General features: G+C 34.7%; 1 protein-coding gene across 3 annotated transcripts in view; it reads right to left on the reverse strand.

The window, feature by feature from the left end:
• Nucleotides 1–20,253, reverse strand: part of LOC118194589 (uncharacterized) — a 290,113-nt gene extending 269,860 nt beyond the window's left edge. For 2 of the 3 annotated variants that reach the window (XM_085818113.1, XM_085818111.1), the window contains exon 1: nucleotides 20,023–20,235. The gene's annotated coding sequence lies outside the window, so the exon portion shown is untranslated. Of the gene's footprint in view, nucleotides 1–20,022 lie in introns of all 3 variants that reach the window. The other variant, XM_085818112.1, reaches the window with a different exon arrangement.
• Between the last annotated feature and the right edge of the window lie 6,099 nt (nucleotides 20,254–26,352).

Below are 26,352 nucleotides of genomic sequence, written 5' to 3' on the forward strand. Positions count from 1 at the left end.
AGGAGCAAACTATAGATTCGTATTCATTCACAAATAGTGGAGTCAGTTTAATGATTTAATGTCCTCTCATGAGCACTAAGGGGTGCACTGAAGTTAGTACTACAGTGGTCGTTATTTGGGGTATAAGATAGAAAGTATTTTGACAAACAGAAAGGTGAAGTCGATCAGAAACCCAAAATGATTCTGATGACAGAAGCAGAGAAGAATTTGAACAAATTGACTCCAGACATGCTATCCAAAGTAACGAATAAGTTCTGTAAGTATATTTGGCGGTTATTTTCCCTGGCTGTGGCAGCAACTTATCAGTTTTGAAACCAAACTTATTATTGGAAAGCTTCTCTAAAATATTCCCTTTATGGAACATTCTAAAAGACGAACTCATTAATGTGTATGCTTATTTTCATTCACAAATTCTTAACAATAGTCAGTCAAGAGATTCACGATGATGCTATAAAGTAACATTATTTTGTTACAAAATTTATCAAAGACCAAACCTTCATACCCGGAAGCTAAGAGATATTTCAGTATCTATGATATTGTAGCTACGGACAGAAGACAAAGACTCAAGCAAGGGAAAATTGACATTAGAATCATCTTTGTTTTGAATTATTCTTTTTTATTTCTTTTACTCTTTGCTTTCAATTATTCCTTTTTTCTTTTTCTCTTTACTTTCAATTATTCCTTTTTTTTTTTCTCTTTGTTTTCAATTTGTCTTCTTCTTTTTCTCTTTTAGTAATTCTTTTTCTCTTTGCTTTCAATTATTCATTTTTTTTTCTCTTTGTTTTCAATTTGTCTTCTTTTTCTCTTTGCTTTTAGTAATTCTTTTTCTCTTTGCTTTCAATTATTCTTTTTTTCTTTTTCTCCTTGCTTTCTATAATTCTTTTTTTCTTTTTCTCTTTGCTTTCTATTCATTTTTTCTTTTTCCAAATAAGTGTTTAATAATAATAATTGTGATTATAAATAATTGTGATTTAATAAATAAAATTATTTGTGATTAACTGATTTTGTTGTTGTTGTTTTTGCTTTTTGTTAACCAAATGCTAAATTATAATTTTTTACATTTTTTCACAATATTTCGACTTTTTAATTCAAAAACTGCTTATCCCTGATTATAGCATACATAATTTGAGCATTTTACGAACATTTACAGGGGGTTCGTAAAAAAAAAAAAAAAAATCCCTCGATATATGAACCACTAGCAGAATATTCGCTCAACCAATCGAAATGAAGTTTGAGGCATTGTTATTTGAAAGTATACGCTCGAGAGTGGGATGATTTAAAAAAACAGAACTCTCACGGTTAGGGTTACAGTGAAAAAATTTGAAAGTTTTGAATGCCAAAACCCACTTTTTCCTGAGCAAATTAGTCAGCGCATTGAGAAAATATGTATGTCGTTGAAACTATACACGTTAGAAAACGCGTTCGCAGAGACTCGAATCCTGGACCGAACTACCAGTGTTCAACGCTTGGCCGTTGGTCAGCATGTTTTATTTAATGTTGTGCAGAACTTTCCAATTTAGCTTCTAGCTGCACAATTCATTTAAGCTGGAGTTCTTCAGAGCTAAGTACAATGTAGTTTAATTCGTTTGTCAGCAATTTGCCAGATCTTCTGAAAATGTATATTGTCAAATATGCTGGCAATACAGCAGTTTTAAGTGTTCCACATAACCCAAATTACGTAATAGACAAGATCCAATTTAGTGTTTGTGATATTTCTTAATGGTGCTTAGTATGGAATTCGGGAGATGTAATAAGAATCCTAGGGTACTTAATATTATTTTCAACAATAATACGCAACTTCCAGTTGTCATCGCAATAAAATACTTAGAAATTAGTTTGGTCCGCAGAAAATCGGGACCTTATTTATATTTGTATGAAGATTCAGTTTAAAAAATGACGAGTGACAAAACCTATTATAGAATACGGATTATACTTTTTTTAATTTTAGCTACTACTTTTAGCGAAATTCCTTCTGAATTTAGCGACTTGTTCACTACTTTTGCAGGTGTATCTAGCGATATTTGAAAGTGAGAGTTGGCATCCATAGATATGCTGCTGTTATCAATAATAGCGCGAAATGGAATTCTCTTTCCTTTTGAATTACAAACATATACTATTGTAGTCGTTAATAACACAGTTTTTCTCGTGTCAATAGGCAACTTGAGGAATTTTTATGAGAACCATCTGCTGTGTTGTTTATAATTGCATCACTGGAATTTACAACTGGCTGTCTCCACGGCTCTAAGAATTGATAGAATACTATACTTTTTGTTTCGCCCCACATTCTTTCCACTTTTTTGACAGCGCTCCACATTCTTTTCACTTTTTTGACAGCGCCCCACAATCTTTCCACTTTTTGGATGTGAACATCCGTTGTTGGATCAACAAAATTAAATGTGCGATTCACAGTTAAATGGCTGAAACCAGCCTTCTGACTCGCCAACAAACTGTATACTGTCGGTCGATCCTTCCACTACGTAGTCTACAATCGTTGATATCAGTGTGTTTGCTTCCCGGTTTGGAACCTGAACCAAAATACGTTTCCCACTTTCAAGCCATAACCCGCTGAATATTCAGAATGTGAAAATACCATACCAGCGTTGTTTTTTTAAGTCGCATGAATAAACTCTCGTCAATTTCAACTATTTTTACAACCCACCTGCATGTCTTTTAGGTCGTCGAAGTAAATCTAGTTACCAAACCTTTCTCATAAAATTGTTCCAGTCAGTCGCGGTATTTTGACACATGTCGAGCTATTGATCGCCCCGCTTAAGCGATGTCAGTACCTTTGCCCAGTCGCTGCTAGGAATGGTATTCTACAACCATTAAACCAATTGCCGGATAGAAAGATCCTTTTTCTTTGTTTGTTTGTTTACAAATTTTCACTTTGCGTCTCCACATACTTTCGTTTACATATAGAGGCCCACCAGGGGCCGAACGGTAAAGACGCTGAATACTGGTAGTTCGGTCCGAAGTTCGAATCCCGACGAACGGGTTGACTGCTAGACGTTATCGTATGGCATTTGTAACATGTATACGAGAAAGTTTCCCTTAAAAAGTCCTTCCCGAAGGCATCCCATCTCAGGCAGATAGCCCTCCAGTGCTATAATCAAGTAAACTAAATCAAACCAAACATTTACATATAGTTTCATTTTGTGGCCATTTATGCATATTCGATTACCAGATAATATACCTTTTATCTGAAAAAAGAATACGTCATCTTCTTCATTCCTCGGTAAATTAAAAATTGTCAATATTTTTTTAAATGCTTAAATTGAATAAAGACTATTACGATATCACGCGGCTCGCCGAATTCGTGAGAAAGGAACTGCCGTTTTGTTCGCAATGTGGTGGTTTATAGCGGGGAGAATGAAAATCAAGTAGTACCGAAAATTTTTCTTGTTATTTATTTACATTTGTAAGAGAATTACATTTGTCATGTATTAATTATAACATATTAATTCTTTATAGATAAATCATACATATTTTTGAAAGTGTTACATTTGTTACAGAGCAGCTAGGTAACGATTACGTATTTCTACGTAAAACAACGCTAATATTCAAACTTGTTACTATTCCATTTCTCATGAAAAGTAATTTAGCATTGATCATCAATTCTGAAGTCGTTTTCCTGGTTTTAAGCAACTTATTTGTATCTTGTTTGAAATCAAACAAAATTGTAAGTTCACCTATTTTATGTCGATTTTATCTAATAGCTTATCCTAAATTTAACATAAAACGAGTCTTCTCTGTTGTAAAATGGACAGTTCTTGGGTTTCATATGTAAGGAGTTATATTTTTGATTGACATTCGCTTCGGTAGTGTAGTGCGATTTAATTGCCGTTTATTGTTTTTAAAATAAAATAAAGCATGAAATTCCTTAAAAAAAAAAAAAAAAAAACCTATGAGGTAAAAAGCTTTCGAGATAAACAAATTGGCGCAATCTGCTTGCAATTTTTTCGTAAATTTTGCCCGTCTGCCTTTCTTAAACTGAAAAGGCATCAGCAGTATATTCACCGAAATGCGGCCAAATCGAAGTCATTCCACTGCTGTCGAGTCGTTTAAATCTGCGGCCAAAAGGCGGGAATCTGTTAAGAATGATACAAATGAAGAGGGGGGCGCCTTGTGAGGGGGACTATGGGGGGAAGCAACGATTAAGACCCACACCCCAGGTGTGGATTGTGACACCCATGAAGAAAAGGCACACAATAGGAGACGGGACTAGAGATAGGACACCCGATTGAGATGTTTCTCTACGCGCTCAGCCGATCGGAAGACCTCTTGTGAGGGGCTGCCATAATAAATAAGGTATCGCTCATTTGGCAATTTGTATCTTAGAAATTTTAGTTTTCGTAAGTTTCGTAATTCATTAAATTTACCCGCTCTTTTTATCTTCCTTTATTTACAATAACTCAAAAGGCGGTGAAGGATGTCGTTTTAAAATTTTAAAATTTGAGGAGTTCTTTAATTTTAACGTAATTTTACCCTAAGTGGAAACTACATTAAAATGTTATGAATTTTCATGCCATTCATCTTTAAGAACAAACAACATTTATTTGTTGAAATTTCTGCTTCAGAGAGGTCATACTAATTGGATCAACTGAAAAAATTCGGCAAGATGACTGCGAGCAATTAAATCAACTAATGTCTTCATAGAATGGCAAATTCATGTTTTAAAATGGAATTCCATTTTCGAATATAAGCGTAAATGCGGAACAACGGATTATAAATTTTATATTTCACTGTAGATCAACAAATACAGTGGATGCAAAAATTTATTTCATATTTATCCCCTCCCATCTTTAAAACTTAAAAGCTGTTAAGATCTTAAACCAGATGATCATAGGACGAAACATCCGTAAAAGGTCTTTAGAATAACTTTTAAAAATAAGTTAAAATTCCCTTACTGACTTTGTGAGTTAACTTTGTATTAACTTTCTCGCATTGCGATAAAACAACGGTACCTAGATCCATCGAATTTTGAATAACGTAATCTTCCATAGAATATGGGCATATGGAAGCTCTAATTTGAATTTAAAATTTGTTTTATCATCGATTTCATACTTTGTAACACTTCAACGAATTTTTGATTAACAAACTGAAGGATTTCAAAGCAAAGAATGGCAACGTTGTACAGAAAAAAGATTTTTATCTCCAGCTATACTGTGTATCGGAAATTCTAAAGATATGCTCATTTTAAAATTATTTTGGTATATTGCTGTTGAACTGAATTTTAAAGTTTAAATGCAAAGAATATGATATTTAAAGGTAACACACAAAACGTTAAAAAAACGCCCCTCTGGACGTTAAGTTAAAATCTGAAAACTGTCAGACTTTTTCTTTTTTTTAATGATTTTAGGGTCAGTTTAACTTTGTTTCAATAAATCGGCTCTAAGTACATGGGGTTAATATATCAAGTCTTTGTTTTAGAGATAACATTACGCGAGTTAAAATTCTTTTACTCTTGCACGTAAAAGTAGAAAGATATTTCCTACCTTTTAGACGAGGTGTAATTATTTGAAAAATATGTCTTTGGAATATTATACTTTGCTTGTATTATATAACTTTGTATGAATGTAATACTTTCCACCAGAATTTTACCGAAGTTTATCAGAAGAGTGAACTGGAAAATGGTCTAAATTGTTCCATTTCTTCTCTTTTTTTTTTTAACAGATGCAGCGGGAAGGATTACCTTCGCCAGGCTTGCGGACTTAGTTCCATTGGATGCGACAGCAGAAAGAGGCGATTAAAGTATTCAATGCCGAGACAATGTTTGGCAACCCCAGACTGAAGTCTGAAAAGAGTGGAAAAAATGTAGCAGCCCTCGGACAATAGGAACCCTGGACCATCTGTGTGTTTCCGAAGAAGAATATCACCCCCTGCCACTGAAGCGCCGAATGAGATGTCAAAGGAAGAGCCGCAGATATTTTATCCCCCCTCTCATAACTTCCCCTGCTGAATTCTTTCGGAAACTTTACTAAACCCTATTTATGACTATATTAAAGAAGCGAAAGGGACGTGGTATTCGATGCTTTGAATTTGACTCCGAAGCAATTTTGGTACAAAGTGTTAATGTATATGCAGTGTATGTTCTATGATTTACCCCAAGAAATGGAGCTAATAAATAAAAACTTTTCCTTTGAATAAAAGTTGAAGAAACTTTTATTGCCATTTGGCTTTTGTATACGCAAAGCCCTATTTTAGGTACTCGTAGGTCAACATTTTCTGCGAAATAAACTGAAACTCGGAGATGTCTTGTAGATGTCACTGTACCGTCTTTTCATCTCTAGATCTAAAAAATCTGATGTGTACACCACATGACTTCCTTGTATGGAATACTAAATTATACGCATTTTTTCTTGCATTTTATTTAAACTTATTAGATTGAATTAAACCTACTTCGCCGACAGCGCATAAACCACAATAGAATAAATGCATTCTTTAAAATTCACTCTAGTATTTGTTTACCATAGCTACACTCAGGCGCTAGATTCACTTAACAGTATTACATTTCGTTCATAACTCATAATGCACAAAATTTATATCATTTAAAGAATAGGATTATCTAATCGTTGCCACATGTTCTATTCAAATACTATAATAAAGCTAGAATGATGCATAAAAGAAATTAAGGCAAAAAAAAGAAAAAAAAAACAGTTTTTCACAGACGATTGAGTATTTCTCATTTAATTAATTCAGTTCTCACTTCGCGAGAAGGCAAAAATACATAAAAACTCAAAATATCTATATTAAAAATTACGAAGTAAATCTCAAACGCTTATTTCCTCGAAAAAATTCCAGAAAGAATTAAGCATGATTTAATTGGCAATAATAAATCAAAGCGTTATCTTTGTTGTTACGAAGCTAAGTTTCTCTAGATTGGCAACAAATCCACTAGTCTCCTGTTTCAAATGTAAACATCAATGGCCGCCATTAAAAACAGGCTTAGCGGCGGCCATTAAACAACTTTAAAATTGCTGATAATTCTAAAAGTATTGCACACAGATTTACTAAAGGCATACAATCCTTAACCGGAAGATAAAAACAACATAATTCAATCATTTTTAAAGCAAAAAATGTACAATTTACAAACATATAAGAGTAAAGAACCTGAGATCACTGAGTCGGGTAATAGAGTGGATACATATATAAATATATTTACATACGTTTGGTACGGCCGATTGCAACCAGAATACGAGGTGCACATCTACATGTTATAGCAGTCCTATATACAAAATTTCAACGTTCTGAGGCTACTCGTTTTTGAGTTATGCGAGATACGTACGTTAGTACAGACGCCACGAAAAATTCTCTTCAGAATTAATTTTAAAGCAGTTTTATAATTTTTTTGAAGGAAAAGAGTCTTTTATTCTGTCCTTACGTACAGATATCACGCAAAAACATCGTTAAATTGCATTCGATAGCGGTCAAAATGGATATTTTCTTTGAAATATGTTGCCTGAAACTTTTCGCGATTACAATACTTCCTTTTTACTTCGTACAAGGAAGTAAAAAGAATTTCAATAGTCTTATATACCAAACATCATCAATGACTTCAGATCAGTTGCTTAATTTTGATGGTTGAGAAGACAGAATTTCTCATTGGATGGTATATTTGTATCAAAAAGTTCAATATGTAACACTTTTTATCGATAAATATATGATAATATTTGTAACGAGCCACTGGCTATGTTTCATAGACATAGATTAAATAAGTTTGAAGATATAATCCAAGGCAGTTCGAAAGTTGGATATTAAACTTTCAATAGTATATTTGCAATCAAAGCACAAACGGGGGAAAAAAATCTTCAGATAAAGGAAGAACAACAAAGTTTCAAAAAAGTAACGGTAATAACTGCACTTTTAATTTGTTCGCTTCTTATTTTAACAGCATGCGAGTTTTGCTATTTATATTTCTGGCTTAATAATGAAAAAAAATTTTTATGATCGAAATTGGTTTTATTGCTTTTCAAAATATTCTCCGTGAAGATCAATACACTTTTGCATGCGTTTGAACCAATTTTCGAAGCACTTTTTCCACTCCGATTGAGGTAATTCCAAAACATGCGTTTTGAATGCATCAAAAGCTTCTTCGGGTGTCGCAAATCGCTGACCATGTATTTTATTTTTGATGTGCAGGAATTAAAAAAAGTCCTTGGTTGCCAAATCAGGGCCGTACGACGGATGACCCATCAATTCGATGTGCTGGCCCCTCAAAATTTCCTTTGTTTGAGCCGATGTGTGAGAGCTCGCATTGTCATGGTGAAGAATGATTCGCCTCTTCTTTTGCTCTTTTCCGATGACTTCTGGCAAACAAATGGACGTGTACCATTTGGAATCGACCGTTCTGCGTTGCTCTAACGCCACTGTAGCCACGTGATCGGTAATGCCATAGAAGCAAGCAACTATTTGCTTCGATGTGCTCGCGAACTTTTGTTGGATTTGGCTCGTCTTGAAATGCAGTCAACTGCTGTCTTGTTTCGGGCTCATACGCATAGATCCATGATTCATCATCTATGTAGGTGTTATACAAAGCCTTTGATGCACCTTGAACGCATTTTTCCAACATTTCCTTGCACCAATCGACACGAACCTTCTTTCCAGCGTTTGTCAGATTATGTGAGATTCAACGCGAACTAATCATTTTTATAGCCAAATGTTTAAACTCGATCTAGTGTCCAACACGACACCACCGACTTTCTATCTCCCCCTTATTCTTTCTATATTGGAAGAATATTCTGAGCGGAGGGAAAATCTTTACAGACAGTTTCTTCATCCTGTACTTGTTAGAGACCAGAATGATTTTGAATAAAAAAATTTAAAACCAAAATTAAAACCTTGTTGACTTGCCAACAGCAGAGAGTATTTTCAAATAGCCCACTAAGGATTCCAAAATGTAATTTAGTATTTAATACGAACTTTGAAAAGCGTACTAATACAGTTCCATTTCGGGAAAGAATGTTTGTTGAATACATTAAGGGGACTCATACACCTTAAAACCCATAAGATGTTCGAATAGGTGACTGTCGCAAGAATTGGGATAACTTATTTATTTTATAAGCAATTACTTCCAACTTTTTACAGCTGACTACATAATATAGCTGCTTTCTGAAATAGTAATCAGAAATTTTGTGTTGCCACAAATATTTTTATAATTTAATCCGCTTTGTGACAACATTTTTCGTCATGTTTCCAACTTGCGCGCACAGTTTAAAACATTCTGTTTCATAATTTAATTCCATATTTAATATACAGCTTTTGTAACATTTGGAAACTACTGTGAACCTAAAATTCTAAAAATTTCATGTTAAATTTTTATTTTATTTTGAGTTGAGTTTATAAAATGTATTTTATTAAAAAAATTGTAATGTTTTCGTCCATAAAATTTTTCAATATTAAAATATTCATCAGATTGTTGGTTCAGTTAGAAAATAGTGCCCATATAAAGAATTCCATCCAATTTCAAGTATGTTCCATTAGCCATTTTTAAAATATCATGCGCGCAAGGTGGAAACATGGCGAAATATTTTGTCACAAAGAGGATTAAATTACAAAAATATTTGTGGCAACACAAACTTTCTGGTTACTAGTTTCTAAAGCAGCTATATTATGCAGTCAACTGTAAAAAGTTGGAAGTAATTGGTTTTAAAATAAATAAAATATCCCAATTCTTGCAACAGTCACATATTCGAAGATCATGGAGGAGTTTAAGGTGTATGAGTCCCCTTAAAACATGAATAAATATCCTGGATTGTGTACTGCTAGCAACAGACGGAAGACAAGAAAACTTGCAAGCATAAAACGGATATTCAATTTGAAGCGCGTAAATAAAAATCCTAAGAATCTCTGACCTCAAGTAGTGTGGGTTTTTGAGTTCAGAGATTCTTAAAGTTTACTTTCCTGACCTTCGACTTGATCTTAGAATTATTTTCCCTTCTAAAGTTCCTCTTTGACAGAAGAAAACGCACTCCACCGCGATCCTTCTATTCGAGCTTATGCTCCTTTTGTTGCGTTCTGCTTCTAGTCTAGCACCTACAATAAAAGGACGCTACCTCCTCCCCGCTTTTGGATTAGAGAAGTTACGGTACAAATCCCCGTCATACAAGCATTTCCCCAGCCCATTACATGCGCAATAGTGGCAGCGAAAGACGACTCGTTACATCAGTTCTTTTCCATCGATTAGTTTTAAAAATTATCTAAGCAAACTGTAATTATACTTACACTGTTATCATTTCTGCGTATGTTTATTTATTTATTAAAACACTGGTGAATGAGGTCATTTACAAGGTCTTATTATATATTTTTAGGTATGAACGAGTAAAAAATAACATAAAATTGTAGAATGCTTTGTAAGGTCAATAAAAAGTACCATATTCCGGCGTATAAAGAGCACTTTTAATACAGAAAATAGGACAAAAATTTTAAGGATATGCGTTATACGCCGGATATCAAAATGATAATTTAAAATAAGGGAAATAATTAGATTTTTACATGCAGCAAAATGCTGCTTATTTAAAAAAATCTGATGTGTACATGACTTCCTTGTACGGAATATTAAATTATACGCATTTTTTCTTGCATTTCATTTAAACTTATTGGACTGAATTAAATCTACTTCGCCGACAACGCATAAACCACAATAGAATTAAATGCATTCTTTAAAATTCACTCTTTTTGTTTACCATTGCGACACTCTGGCGCTAGATTCACTTAACAGTATTATATTTCGTTCATATTATAACTCATAATGCACAAAATTTATATCATTTAAAGAATAGAATTATCTAATCATAGCCACATGTTCTATTCGAATACTATAATAAATAATAAAGCTAGAATGATGTATAAAAGAAATTAAGCAAATAAAACAAAAAAGAAACAGTTTTCACAGACGGTTGAGTATTTCTCATTCAATTAATTCAGTTCTCACTTCGCGAGAAGGTAAAAACACATAAAAACTCAGAATATCTATATTAAAAATTACGAAGTAAATCTTAAACACTTATTTCCTCGAAAAATTTCCAGAAAGGATTAAGCCTGATTTAATTGGAAATAATAAATGAAGGCGTTATCTTTGTTGTTGCGAAGCTAAGTTTCTCTAGATTGGCAACAAATTCACTAGTCTGCTGTTTCAAATGTAAACAATCAATGGCCGCCATAAAAAAAAAAGGCTTAGCGGCACTTAAACAACTTTAAAATTGTTGATAATTCTAAAAATATTGCATACAGAATTACTAAAGGCATAAAAACAATATAATTCAATCATTTTTAAAGGAAAAAATGTTCAATTTACAAACACTGAACCGGGTAACAGAGTAGATATATATATATATAAATATATTTATATACGTTTATACGATTGCAACCAAAATACGAGGTGCACATTTACATGTTATAGCAGTCCTATATAAAAAATTTTAACGTTCTGAGGCTACTCGTTTTTGAGTTATGCGAGATACGTTCGTACAGACGCCACGAAATATTCTCTTCAGAATTAATTTTAAAGCAGTTTTATAATTTTTTTGGAGGAAACGAGTCTTTTATTATGTCCTTACGTACAGATTTCACGCAAAAACGACAACATGAAGAGTTCGTCATACTTGTCTTCCGCTATATCTTCAGGCGTATCATCGAATTTTCTTTCTTCATGATCATTGTTATTTTGATCCATAAATAAATAACCATTATCCGTTCCATCTTTAACCGACATCAAACATGCTTGCTGGAGCTCGATTTCATTTTCTTTCGCAAAATGAATGGCTTTACATTTCAAACCAGCACTGTGTTTCTTTTGTTTTCCTCGAGAGCCATATTTACTTTAAGAGGAGTAATAGACCAACTGTATATCAACTGAAGCAAATGCGATTTACGAAAGCCTTCGATTTTCACTTCAAAATCTCGTCTTCAAATGACTACAGAAAGGGAAAACATCTAACTCCTAATTCCACGAATTCATTCAGGCTGGAAGTGCTCTACAATAGCATTCTTTTGGATACCTGCATTGAATACAATTCACCCTCTTTGCCGAAATATTTAATCCCTCAGGCATTTAACCCACGCACATTGTTCCCCTTATCGCTTGTTAATGCGGTTTACCATTGGTCGAAAAGCTAGGTCAAATCTTCGAATAAATGATCTAAAAAAAATAAGACCATTTCACATGTATCTTTTAGGGTTCTTCGCGAAGAATTGGGTGCGCGTTATATGGCGAATATATCTAAAAATTAAAAAATGTAGCTTGAAATTATAGATGCGTATTATACGCCAGAATATACAGCACATTAAATTTTAACAAGAAGCACATTTTGGTATAATTTTAGAAAGCGAAAGCATTAGAAACACCAATTTATTTAATATGAACACCGATTTATATTATAACACCAATTATTTAATATGAACACTAATTTATATATAAAACAAATGAAAAAAAGGGTACTATTCCGTTTTGAGGACCGTAAAAATATTGCAACGAAAATGTATGCGCAAAAGCGCCAAATGTAGCAAACGCGCCCATTTAACAACGCGCCAAATGTAGCGTACGCGCTGATTTCAGATTGCGTAAGTTTATATAGTTCTATATTTCTTAAGACGTCATTGAAATACTAATTTACTTTTAAAATCCTTTTTTTTTTTTTTTATTTTAAATCCTTTTTCGATATCCTATGGATTTAACAATTTGGGAATTGCTAATGACGAAAAGTTTGCAATAGAATTTCAGGTAAAGTGCAGAATCACCCACTGCTTGACGCGTTTTTAAGAATTGCACATACTCGGTATCCAAGTACACATCGACCTATTTTCACTTCAAAAAAAAAAAAAAAAATCCTAGAATTGGACAAAAATGGCACTGCGCACACCCTTGACTTTATCTATGTACACATCGACCTATTTTCACTTGAAAGAAAATTGACAAAAGTCCAATTGTTTTTACCCTTGTAAAAAGCGGCAGACAAATAAAGTAGCGATTCTGCACTTTACCGAGAATTTTTTCAAAGAAAAGCCATGATTCATTATGGAAAATTATGTTTGAACAACCAACGAGATGAAATTATGCTTTAGCGATAACTCGGTAGCGAAATAGCGATGCAGGCATCCATTCAGTTATGTTTAGGAATTTTTATATAAATTATAATAATGATTTGAAATAGTTATTTACTCTTATGCTTCCATTCAGTCATGTTTAGCCTTTTTTTTATATAAATTGTAATAATTAAAACGTATTATATGAAATTAACCTTTCATCTAAATTAAAACATCAATCTTAGATAGTTATTTACTATTATACTTCCTTTCTTGCGATAGGGTTGCCGCAATTATTTTTGGCAGCACTAGCATCAACAATAGCTTGGCGATTTTTTACGGCCCTCAAAACCGAATAGTACCAAAAAAAGTGCCTTAGCCTTAGAGTGAAATGTGTAGAAGCGATTTTTGTTGATAAGGAGAAAAACACAATTTGGTTAATCTTTAGAATATGGTAACACGTAGTTTGGCGACATTTTGGTAAAGCGATAAAGGTTACTAGCTAGGACTTTACCAGTGTACATGGATAAAGTCAAGAGAGTGCGCAATGCGATTTTTGTGCAATTCTGGGATGTTTTTTTAAGTGAAAATAGGTCAACGTGTACATGGATACTGTGTTGTATGTGCAATTCTTAAAAATGCGGCAAGCAATGGGCGATTCTGCACTTTCTCCCAATTTCGTACCTAATCTTCGTGATGATTAAGCACTTTTGTTCCATAAAAGTTCTAGCATAAGCGTAATTCGGCTAGCAGATTGTTGGAAAAAAAATGTTGAGTTAAAAAAAAAAAAAATGCCTTTACTTCGTGAAAACAAAATGGAGTCCAAAAAAAAAAAAAAAAAAAAAAAAAAAACTAGCAGGTTGCTGTAGCATGGTTGGACGCCAAATTTTCGCCAAAAAATCGCCAAGTTACCATAATTTGAAGATTAACCCACAATTTTTTAAGATTTTGAGTGTGTGTTTGTGTGTGCGCTCACCATTGATCAAGCGGATCATACTCCCTGACATGAATTGTGAGATACAAAGTGAAGAAAATTAAATAAAAGTTTAATAATATATTTATTATTAACTGGTTTATTAACCAGTTTCCTTCAGAAAGGCTCCAGAAAGATTCCTTTAGAAAGATTTAATACGGCTCCTGCAGTATTATAACGTTTAAGGTCTCCTTCAAGATATTATTTATACTCGTAGCAGAGAGCTGGAGGCAGCCGCGGCACAATGATTTAAGTTGATACTTAAAATATTCATATTCATTATTCATATTCATTAATTTTCTTTAGAATCAAAATAAAGTTCATAAAATCAACTATATACACTTTAAAATCAAATATATGTACAATGTCTCTAAAAACAGTCTAAATTAAAAGAAGAAATAAAATCATTCAGAAGCCAAAAGTCTATTTCCCAATAATTTTAATGAACTACTTACCAGGGGTGAGGGCAAAAATCTTCATCTGTCTCTTGAGATCCAGTATAATATACTTACTTTTATTCCAATCAGAACAAGACACAATAAAAATAAAATAGTCCCCGCCGACAATATAATTAAAAACAAATATTATATGTCTAAGTGCGCTTTCAAAAATTTCATTTCTGTGAATCTTTACCTTATGGTAACTTGGCGATTTTTTGGAGAAAATTTGGCGACCAAACCCGCTACAGCAACCTGCTAATTTTGTTTTGGACGCCATTTTGTTTTCACGAAGTAAAAGCATGTTTTTTTTTTTTTTTTTTTTTTTTTTTTTACTCAACATTTTTTCCAACAATCTGCTAGCCGAATTACGCTTATACTAGAACTTTTATGGAACAAAAGTGCTTAATCACGACGAAGATTAGGAAATTATTGTAATTACGTAATTGGGAGAAAGTGCAGAAGCGCAAACTGCTCGCCGCGTTTTTAAGAATTGCACATACACGGTATCCATGTACACGTCGACCTATTTTCAGTTAAAAAAAATCCCAGAATTGCACAAAAATGGCATTGCGCACACTCTTGACTTTATCTATGCACACATCGACCTATTTTCACTTAAAAAGTCAAAGAAAATTGACAAAAATCCAATTCTACTTACTCTTGTAAAAAGCGCCAAACAAATAAGTGGGCGATTCTGCACTTTAGCAGCGAAATTGTTTGTAAGTGCTTATTAGCTAAAATCACGATCGGAATTTTCCGGAAAATGTCACATTACATGTCTCATAATCTCTCATTTCTCTGAGACAAAATAATCTATCATTCAAACTGCGTACTTCTCAGATTATTGCTAAAGTTCTAGCTAGTAACCTTTATCGCCTTACCAAAATGTCGCCAAACTACCAAACTACCAGTTACCATATTCTAAAGATTAGTCAAAATTTTTTACACCTCTGGAAAATAAAAAACGCCTCCTCTACATAACAAATTTGCCAAACAGTAAGTCAGTTGTAATTGTTCAAAAACAAATTAAATGAAACAAGTATTCGTAAAGTATGCAAAATGGCTCAGTTGCCAAAAAGAAATTCTGTACATGAAAGTCTGTAAACAATGGCAAAAAAAAAGGGATTTCATACAGTATGGAATTAATTAATTAAACTTTCGGTACAACTCTAATATACGCCCTAATTTCACCAAATGTGGCGATATGTGTTCTGCGCTGGTTTTTGGCGCGATTGCGTGTTCTATGGAAACCCTGTTGACGTTGAAAAATCTTTCGCTTAGAGCTCGTTGGTTCGCCTCTGTGTCTGAGAAGATGGGAGGGGAAGATAAAATGGTAGTTGTTGAATTGAAGTTCGGCAAAAGGAAATATGATTGTGGCTATCCTGTTGAGGGGTAGTGGGTATTTGGAAGTCTAGAAAGAGGGTCTGGGAGATTATTTTTAATGGCAGTGCATAATAGAAGTAGGGATTTGTGATTTTATTTATTTGTGAACCATAGTATAAATTTTCTGGATAGTGTGTCTGACTGTCATGTAAATACGATAGTGATTACGTGGCGGCATGTTAAAGGCGTTATGAAATTTATATTTCTGCTATTCGAAAACGCATTAATTCATGGTAAGTGCATTTTATTTTATCCTTGTTCTCATTTTGTAGAATGTTATGTTCATTGGTTCTTTAGTATGAATTTCTGTCGTTATTGTTGTTTTTTTAAATTGTTTGAAATTTATTTTAGTTTATTTTGTTGTTTAGTGTCTAGACTGTACAATTCGTAGATGTTTTTTAGAGTTGAAACAGAACGCTGTGTACATGGTATTATTTGAAATTTATTGTTGTTATGTTATTTTATTAAAGCGAGGAGTGCGTAGATCGTAGATTCCTTCCTTGCCTAAATTGTGCAATTCGTAGAATTTTTTTAAGTTTAAACAGGATGCTGTGTACATGGTATTCTTTGAAATTTATTGTTGTTATGTTAATTTATTAAATCGAGGTGTGCGTAGTTTGTAGATTCGTTCGTTGCCTACATTGTGCAATTCATAGATTTTTTTAAAGTTAAAACATGTCGCTGTGTACATGGATTCTTGTCAAATATTTTTAGTTAGAAACTTTACGTTTTTGCTATCTAAATTTTTTGTTTTTGTTTCGGATTTTTAGCTAAATTGTGTGTTCAAAACGTAGTTTTTGCATGTGCGAAAACCGCGTTTTTGGAGACATTTTAGGCTAAAAGTTCAAAATGTAAACAAAAAATTTAGATAGTAATATGGCAGCGTGAAGTTTCTCGCCAAAATATTTGGCAAAAAATTTGGCGACTTGAGGGCGCATATCAGAGTAGTTCCAAACTTTCATCTAATTAAACTGAATTCACGTTAAAATACAAAAGGAATAAATAAAATAAGCCAATTAGAACCGTACTTGCGTCAAGCTGGAAATCTCAAAAAAACTTACCGTTCAACAATGTAGGTTCATAAAGACAGGAATACACATTCGGGTTATAGTGACGATTTCTAATCTCGCCATGAAATATTGGCCAAAAATGTTTCTGACATTTTAAAAACAAACTGTTATTTTCAGATGGATTAAATAATTAAATTCTGCCGAAAGTTAGGGAGAAAAAAAAAAAAAAAAAAAACAGCATGTTAAAGCAAATTAGTCTTTTTCGGCTTCAAAAGAGACTTTTTCAGAAATTTTAAACTAGCCATTTTATAGTCAATGTAAAAGCCAGAAGTTTAGAAAATAATTAGACAAATTTGCAGAAAATTACAAAATCACGATCGGTGTTTTCCGGAAAATGTCTCATTACATGTCTCATAATCTCTCATTTCTCTGAGACAAAATAATCTGTCATTCAAACTGTGTCAGATTATTGCTAAAGTCCTAGCTAGTAACCTTTATCGCCTTACCAAAATGTCGCCAAATTACCTGTTACCATATTCTAAAGATTAACTTTCATTTCCTCAATATATACATAGAAATCCTTGAAAAAACATTAAGCGAAACATCAAAATTAGTTTTAAATTTTTCATTGTACTCCTTACAATTAATACAACAATGTGATTCTCTCTTGCACGATGTCTTGCTATGTTCACCCGAAAATGTAATGTCAATAATGGTAATGTAATACCACTATTATCTCATACCTCATATATAATGTCAATGCCGTATCGCATAGTGTCTATATAAGACATGCAATGTCATAATTATGTAAATATGTATATGCACAGCACTATTTATACGTGCACTGAAGTAATTTAGTTGCAACCGCCTTCTGCACACATGTAGTGCATATGTACTAGCCCTGCATGAAAGCTCTCCCAAGTTCATTTGCGTAATTACAGGAATAATTATTATGTTCTATATGTCCTATATGCATTCTCTAGCCAACTTTAGATAAGGGTGGACGTGGTGCTGTACTGATTAATCTTTACGGCAAAGGGTCAGTGCCCACGTCCACCGTCACTTATGTTCACCCGAGCACCTACTACATATCACTGTACTTTCGCAGTGTTTTCTCGTGTGTCCAAAAGCAAAGCATTTCACACATCGCTTTGGTCGTAGAAATAACTTTGCTGAATAAGATTTCGACTCGAAAAGAATTCGTTGATCTTCCAAAACTGTCTGTTGACATTCGCCATTTATTAAGAACACCCGATGGGAAACCTCCTGCTCAGTTGCTCTAATCCTAAATATAGGCTTTACACATTCCTGGGTACAGGAACAATCACGCCTCAGCGCAGAAATAAACTTTTCATCCGGCACTGCGTCAGAAACATTATAAATTATCAATTTAGGACGTATAAATTTACGTCTCTTTGGCAAAACCAGTCGATTTAATTTCTGATTATTCACAACTTCCTTTTCTACATTCCTCTTTATTTTTCATTCGAACTACCATTCCACCGTTTCTCCTACAATAGAATTTCACTATATCTATTCCCATATCACTTGGATTTAGGTTTTCTCTAATTTCATCATAGACATCAACACCCTCTTTCAAAGGTTCCAATATTATCTCGTTAACACTGTCCTGATCCAAATTTTTCTTCTCTTTATTTCTGCTTTTCTTGCTTTTAACTTCAATCCACTCTTCTCTCGTGTCCTCTTCATCGCACTTAATTTTATCTTGAATATCAGCAATACCATGCTAACTTTTCATGTGAAACGCGGTCTAACTTTGGTAAAAGTCTCGTTATCCGTGTACACATCGACTTATTTTCACTTAAAAAAAACCCCTCGAAATGCACAAAAATGACATTGCGCACTGCTTTGACTTTATCCATGTACACGTCGACTTATTTTCACTTAAAAAAAATCCCAGAATTGCACAAACTTGCATTGCACATCGATATATTTTCACTTAAAAAGTCAAAGGAGCACCAAAGTCTACAATATAGGCAAACAAAAAATACATAATCTCAATAAAATACATTTTAAACCAAACAATAAAATAACATAAAAAAGGAAAAACATGTTATACATTTAAGTGCTACCAAAAGCAAATATTCACTTACCATCATTTTCGAATTTACTTTGTACACCCAGAGCCACGTAAAAATCAAAATATCAATCATACTCAAATGACTTTTTTTCAAACCAGGTACTCTTTCTGATCGAACGCTTTCACATAGTGACCATCTGAATCTTTCTTCCTACAAACCCATTCAAATCCATCTAAACGGTTTTAACACACACCACAAAAGCGCTTACAAAACATGTTATGATTCAAAATTTCCGAGAATCATGCACCCGGTTACATCACAATAAGATTTCCATAACAATCAACTACTCAGGCTATCATAAATGAAACAACAACTTGGCGATAAATCAAACAACAACTTCGCCATAATACAAGGGGTACCTTAAAGTCTTACGCTACCCCTAACTTTTCATCTAAATCATTCTGCTTAGTAGTATTCGTTTGCTCTAAATATCTACTAGAGACGCGTTCTGAAATAAAAATAATGCCGTTGCTTAAAGACTCGGCCAACATTTTCGGTACACGTTTTTCTCTCAAAATTTCAAAAACATTACTCATTTGTTTAAGCACTGTGACAATATCATCTTTATTATCATTTTTAATAATCTTCGTAAGATCCTCAGTATTACTACTCTTTAATTGAGACATTTGTCGGCTAGGGAACTCAGACATTGAGTATTTACATATAAAATACAAATTTACAAAGAATAAAAAGTTCTAAAAATATAAAAATATAATGAAATATTAAAATAATTGTAGAATCATGATCTCCAAAGCATAAAATAATTTTTAAAATTAAAAGCAGGTTTCTAGCATGAAAATTGAAGAAGTTTGCCAACGGGTAGAAAGACGAACCGAAAATTGGGCAGAGTTTCCTTTCCGCTGGGCAGAAAGACTTAATGAGTTGGTGCACCAGCGTTTCAATCATAAACAAATGTCATCCATTAGTCATACTTCTACACTCAAAATTTTTCAAAGTTCAAATTTCACTATCAAGACAAAATAATGCAATAAAACTTATATAATCATGCACCGGAGTATCAAATACATCAAATTTACAAAGAAATAAACACAAAACAGGCTTTAAATACGATAAAAAGTCAAAAGATTACTCACGGTATGCAAATAAGATCAAAGTGACACGTAGAATCTTAAAATCCTTCAATCTTCATAAATATGCAACATCCTTTCAAAATAAGCACATTTTTCGAAACCGGAAGTCACAATAAGTCATAAAATCACACTTGCACAAACACAAAAACAATATTTACCAGAAAATAAGCACTTTTTCGATGAGCACAGAAACAACCAAGCAACATGGATGCGGTCATGCGCAGAACCGATACGGTAAATAATTGAAAACACTATAGTTGGATAGTTTATATGAATATTTCATTGTATCGTACTGATTCGAATCGTAGCTGAATATTTTAAACGGTTTGAGTAAAAAGGTATGCGGTTTAAGAATCTATATCGGAGTAGCATAAATAATTGACAACGGAGTATAATGAAGAGGAGAAATATTTGATTAAATTTTTACAGTACAACCTTTGATCACGAGCCGCCCAGTCAGTATGGTGGTCAGGGAAGCTGACTGCAATGTCGAAGGGCCTGGGTTCGAATCCCGGAGAAGGCTTGGTTGTAACTGTCCGTCCCTTCATAGGAAAGGCGATGGTGGCCAACCTATTAGGTGCCTCCATAATAAAGGGACCACATCATCCGGCATTGTATAGATTAATGGGCTGGGTTACATTTGTAATTATTTACAATCTACCTTTGGGAAAAAGAAAAAAAAAAAAAATTTTTTTGGATCACGAATATCTCTTATTGTGAAACAATCGGTTTGATATCAAATTATCTGAATATAAAAATGTCTCAGCGAACAGTGTTTCTAATTATGAGCCCACAAGTCAGAAACAAATGGTTTTCATATGTATTTTGAGGCTCTACTACAGATTTAGAACACAGTTACTTCTAGAAACATCTTCACATATTTAACAAATTTTTAGAAATAAATAGTACTGTCCTTTGTTTACCATTCATTAGCAAAGGCCGGCAGTCAGCGATATAAAAGGACAATGAATTAATTCTACCTGGAATCCGCAAACGCACACCATGCAATCAAGAAATTACAGGAGCTTCTACCAGTGGTAGAACGGTACCAGTGGTAGAAGTGGTGTACGACTTGGAGAATTGCTATTAATGCCAGCAAGTCGCAATTATTATTGATAAGGAGGAAAAATGCACAGTTGACTATTAATAGCAAGCTCTTCTTATTCTCTGAAGAGATTCCTAGAGTTAGTAAGGCGAAATATTTAGGAGTAATGCTAAATAAAAGATTAAAATGGGGAGATCATATAACAGAGGTCAGAAGAAAAATTTTCACTATTGTAAATAGTCTCATCCCTATATTGGGTAATTATTCTAGCTTAGACCTCGGAAAAAAGAGGCTAGTTTATATCACGGCAATTAGGCCATTGATGACTTATGCGTCGCCGGCCTGGTGCACGGCTACCAAGGAGGATATAAAAAGACTTCAAATCATGCAAAACAAAGTCTTAAGGCTTATCACCCATGCTCACTTTTTTGTGAGCTATGCTACACTGCACTGTGACTTAAAACTGGACACTCTAGAAGAGCACCTGAATAAGATCAACAGGAAATTCTTCACGAAAGCTCTGAACTGTGACCATATGAGAAATTTTGATATCTTTACCTACGAAATATTGAATGAGGACGCCAAACTGCGCCCACTTGCGGCCCACCTTATCAGGGACCCGAACTTTCCCACCTAGTGCCCACCTGTAAATAATGTACCCAATGTGTTTATTAGCATTCTTAATTTTGTATCTTACTCATTTATTGTACTGTGTATTTCTCAAATTCACTAGTTTTATTCACATTCTACACTCATTTTATGACTCCCACTTAGTCACGCCTTTACCGGGCCGGTTACTTGCTAGTGAGCTCTTGCGTTGCTGGTCTTCCTATTCTTTATCCGTCTTTCTCCTCCTTACTGCGGACATTATGTGAAGATAGTTCTATGTTATTGTGCCCATCTGGCATAAATTTGATTGAGCCAGATAAACTACTGATCTCAGTGGTATTCTGGCTATAAGTTATCAGTCAGTCAGTCTACCTGGAGGAAACTGTGGTCAGATTGTTCTGCAGGTAGAAAATTTGGAGAATTCTCTTATCTATAATAATATTGTGTCTTTAGATAAAACTGTGGGCTTGAAAGCTAAGACTGAAACTGTGGGCTTGGAGGAGTTACTAGAAGACCAAAGGAAAGGAAGATGATCCTGTCTTTGATCGGCGAAATTTGTTTAAGATGTAAGGTGTAATGCTTCGTGTAGCAATATCATCCTGATAAAGTAATAATAAGCTATAGCATAAGTATTTTCAGTGACAATGGCCTGTCTCACTTTAAAAACATTTTAAAACGTAGACAAAAATAAACCATCGTGGACAAACTTTAACTGAAATGCAGGCCCTATGAACCTCAAACAGTCGTGTGGTGCTAAGAGACAAAAGAAAACTAAAATTTTTGAAGGCAGTTTCTTGATATTTTTATGGAAGGCATGCTTTTATGCTAGATGTTTTTTTTTAAGTTGTCATCATCCAAACTGTAACATCCGTTCCATTTCTATTTCTAATTACTTTCTTTCAGTAAATTTAAACTGAGTTTTTGTATGTATTGTTACGAAATGTACAGGCGCGGTGAGATGGTTTCCCCGCAAAGCAGTTTTAGGGTTGCCATAAAATGGCAAAAGAGGGAAGGGTTGCCACATTTGGCGAGAAATCGCCCATTTGGCAACACTTGGCGACAAAATTGGTGATATGCCATGGACGGTTGGAGAACCTTCTGGAACGAATTTTTCGCTCGTAGTGCATTTCTTTCATTGAAACCGAAGATATTTTTGAAAATTGGATGGAGTACTTAGATATAGCCCAGAATGTTCCCGAACACAAGCCGAAAGCTATATAAACCCTGCTGGTCCGCAGTCAGTTAGTGTGTGCTTCATCGAAAGAGCGACTGTGTGTGCCTCGCATAGAGTGCAAGAGAGTCAGTATCGAGTTGGTGTCTCGTGTAACGAGTCCATCCCTGCGGAGTCGATCGAGTTGACAGCCGGGCAGCGAGTGCCGAGTGAGTCGTCGAGTGCACCGAAAGAGTCTCGTAGTGTATCGCGGTTACTGCATCGTCGGGAGAGCGTGTTGAGCTCCGGGAATGACTAAACCGAAGAGTCGGGAGCTGTGCTCGTGTGTCGTCGAAAGCATCCCGAGTTGTAGCGTGGAGAGTCTCGAGAGTACGTGGAGTTCCGAGAACCACCAAGCAGAGTCGGGAGCTGTACTCCGGAAACCAGAGTCGGGTGCTTTGCAGGAAGCTTGTCTCCAATGTTATTGTCTGACAGTGTGAAGGCTGTGTCGCTGATTGTTCCAGCGTGTTTATAGTAGATCTTTGACGACTGCAAAAGTGTTTTGGAACTGTCCTGATTAATATTATTGATAAATAAGTGTTTCGATACTTCATCCAGTGTCGTCGTTATTCACTCCAAAACTACGAACCCCGTACGAACATGAAGGAAGAAAATAACGTAACAACTAGTGTCAGAAGCAGACAGGAAGAGCAAAACGCAACAATATTTTATTTATTTAATATTTTGCTTACCTTTTTTTTAATTTCAGATTTATTAATTTAGTGTTTTGAATGTCTGTGCAAAGTACTTCATAAATATTTTAATTAGCAAACATCCGTAATACAGGAACAGATTTATCCATTTTGCATTAATTCCTATGGGCAAAATAGTTTCGTTTTACCAACACTGCAAATAACAAACGACCTTCACAAGCAAATTAGATTCATGGACTGAGGTGTCATTGTTTACTGTATCTACGTAGAATCGGTACTGCTATAAAATCGACACCAGCGAGGATTGAAACAGGTTTTCGGACTACCCTGTCGATCGTGTGCCAGAATAGAAGCAGCCGATCTTTTGCCGCATTTTCGAATCACGTGCCACCAGCAAAATTTTATTGCTTCCTGTAAAAGCTTGGAGTGAGATAAACCACTTTAGTGATAATACCCGTCTTCTTCGAGTCCAGGCCTGCCTATGTTCTCAGAAGCCACTAATCAACTTCTCAACGAGCAGTTAACTACGTGATACTCCAGGGGGAACAATTTTACTGCTTGACGCAGTCCAACAACAAGTCATTTAAGCCAAGCATAAGGGGTGGAAGACGGAAAAAACTCCCCCCTGTGGATGGAGATGGGTCAGTTAAGGGGTTCCAAGAGTACGTGCTTTTAAAGAAGGGGAATACAAGAGCAATGATGGATTGGTGCGAAAAGACATGCTCCAAAGATAGAAGGATAGAATGAGAACGGTCAAATAAGAGCCGAACAAGAGTCAGCCACTGTAATTGATTTATTTTTTAAAGTATTATTTGTGATTTGATGTCTTCAGTGACGATTCATTTCCGCCCCAACTCGAGACGTTAACATGAGGACTGATAGTTTGAAAATGATAAATTCAAAAAAGGAAAAAAAAAAAAGAAAAAAGAAAGAAAGAAAAGAGAAACAGAAAGAAAAGATATACCGCTTGGAAGGAAAGAGGAATAGCAAATTTATAGGTATTTATTCAGCGAAACAAAGTTGAACGAACCATTCGCAGCAAACATACATGAAGTCGTAGCGCGTTTCTTTCATTGAAACTAAAGATATTTTTGAAAATTGGAGTACTTAGATATAGAAAGGGATTAAAAATACCGTGTTTTCATTGGTTATGTTGCCTAAAAGCAATCCCTTTTTTATACGAAAGAAGGGGGAGACTTTGAAGTTAAAAGACAAAAGCAGCTGTAGATCCCTATATAATTTTATAACCGTTTCCTCCATGCAAGAATTTAATGTTTAATATTTGGTTAAACATATGTATAACCAATCATAACACGAATGGTCTTAAGTTTCAAGATGTGATTTAATCTGTGCATAACACAAGTGTCATACACGTACAAAACAGCAAGTGTATTTAATTCTTTTTTACTCATCATATTCTACCAGAGATTAAATATTTTTACTTCCTCTCATGTACGTTGAAAAATTTTCAGTCTGATAATTTCAGATTATTGCTTAACATCTCGAAAAGTTTCAAAAAATTAATTAGTGTTTAAAAATTTTAAATACACAAAATTTCTAAAATATTTAAAAAACTGCAATCTTATCTTTAGATGCTGATTCCATTTTCAGGATTAAAACAATTTACGATTAGCTTGTCAAATTTAGAATTCAATATATAGAATGTAATATTTTATATTTATAGCGAGCTGCCTAAAATGCACTCATGTCCAAAATTTATCTTTACATATCCAAAAATAATGATATTCCATGAAGTGTAGAATCGATTTAGCTCATTTTTGATGGGAATATGTGAAAGACAAACTTAATTAGCATTGTTCAACCAAAAGTTATCACACGGTTTCTGACATGCAAATGAAGGTTTTACGTCATCTTATGGTGAATCAAGTACTTGCCGCAAAGTAAACTGGCTGAGTGAATTTCTGTAGTAAAGCGTTGATTTCAGTCTGTAAAGATGCAAAACGGACTGGTATGGCCTCGTTATCTGGACCCCCGCCGGGGGGTCGACGCAGAGAATTCTGCGAAGCTACTGGCTAGGATCTGTACCTAGGCAGTCTCGGCCACGGGGGTATAATATTTTTGAGCTTGTCGGTTCCCGATGATCCATGGGGTGGGTCTGTACTCACTCTTTCCGGATCGGGTGTCGTAAATCCCGGTAACTAGGGTATCGGTAGCCAAATAGCGCCTGGACCATTGAGCGTCCAGTCCCGCTGTCCTTGGAATTCCGTGTAAGTCCTGGAGGGAGAGGTAGCCCGTGTAGTACTGGCGGGTAGCACTTTCAACGACCAGTAATAGCGCCAGGCATTCAGCCCACCTCATCGTGGTCTCTGATCGCTGGGACGGTGGTCTTGGTTGACCAGTGTAGCGGTGGGCCAGCTTTGCTGGTGGAGATTAATTTTGAAGCTGTTGTCCTGGTGATGTGGGCACCGGGACCTCAGTTGGAGTATTTGACCATCTCCAAGGTGGCTTTTTGCTGAGTAGCCCACCCCGTGCCTTATATCGGGGGTTTCAGTTGGGCATAAACCAGTCGTGTAGCGTCATTAAGTTGACGGGGCACGTATAAAGTTTAGTTAGTTAGTTCGTCATCTGGAAGAATCTGTGCGGTGGCGAATCATCGGTCGTTTAGAGGAAGGATAGACAATCATGGATGCAGTTACATGTGCGAATATTTTAAGACACAGTTTCTACGCTATGGAAACAATTTCAGAAGTCTAAAACTGCTGTAAGGAGGTCCGGACAAGATCGTAAGTCGTAAACGAATAACATTTGCTTCCCAAGATAGATATCTGGCAATAATTGCCGGTCTTAGTATGGAA

Source organism: Stegodyphus dumicola, chromosome 6 (assembly GCF_044657685.1).
Source record: "Stegodyphus dumicola isolate Sdum_Otavi_A_Nest chromosome 6, ASM4465768v1".
Lineage (NCBI taxonomy): Eukaryota > Metazoa > Arthropoda > Arachnida > Araneae > Eresidae > Stegodyphus > Stegodyphus dumicola.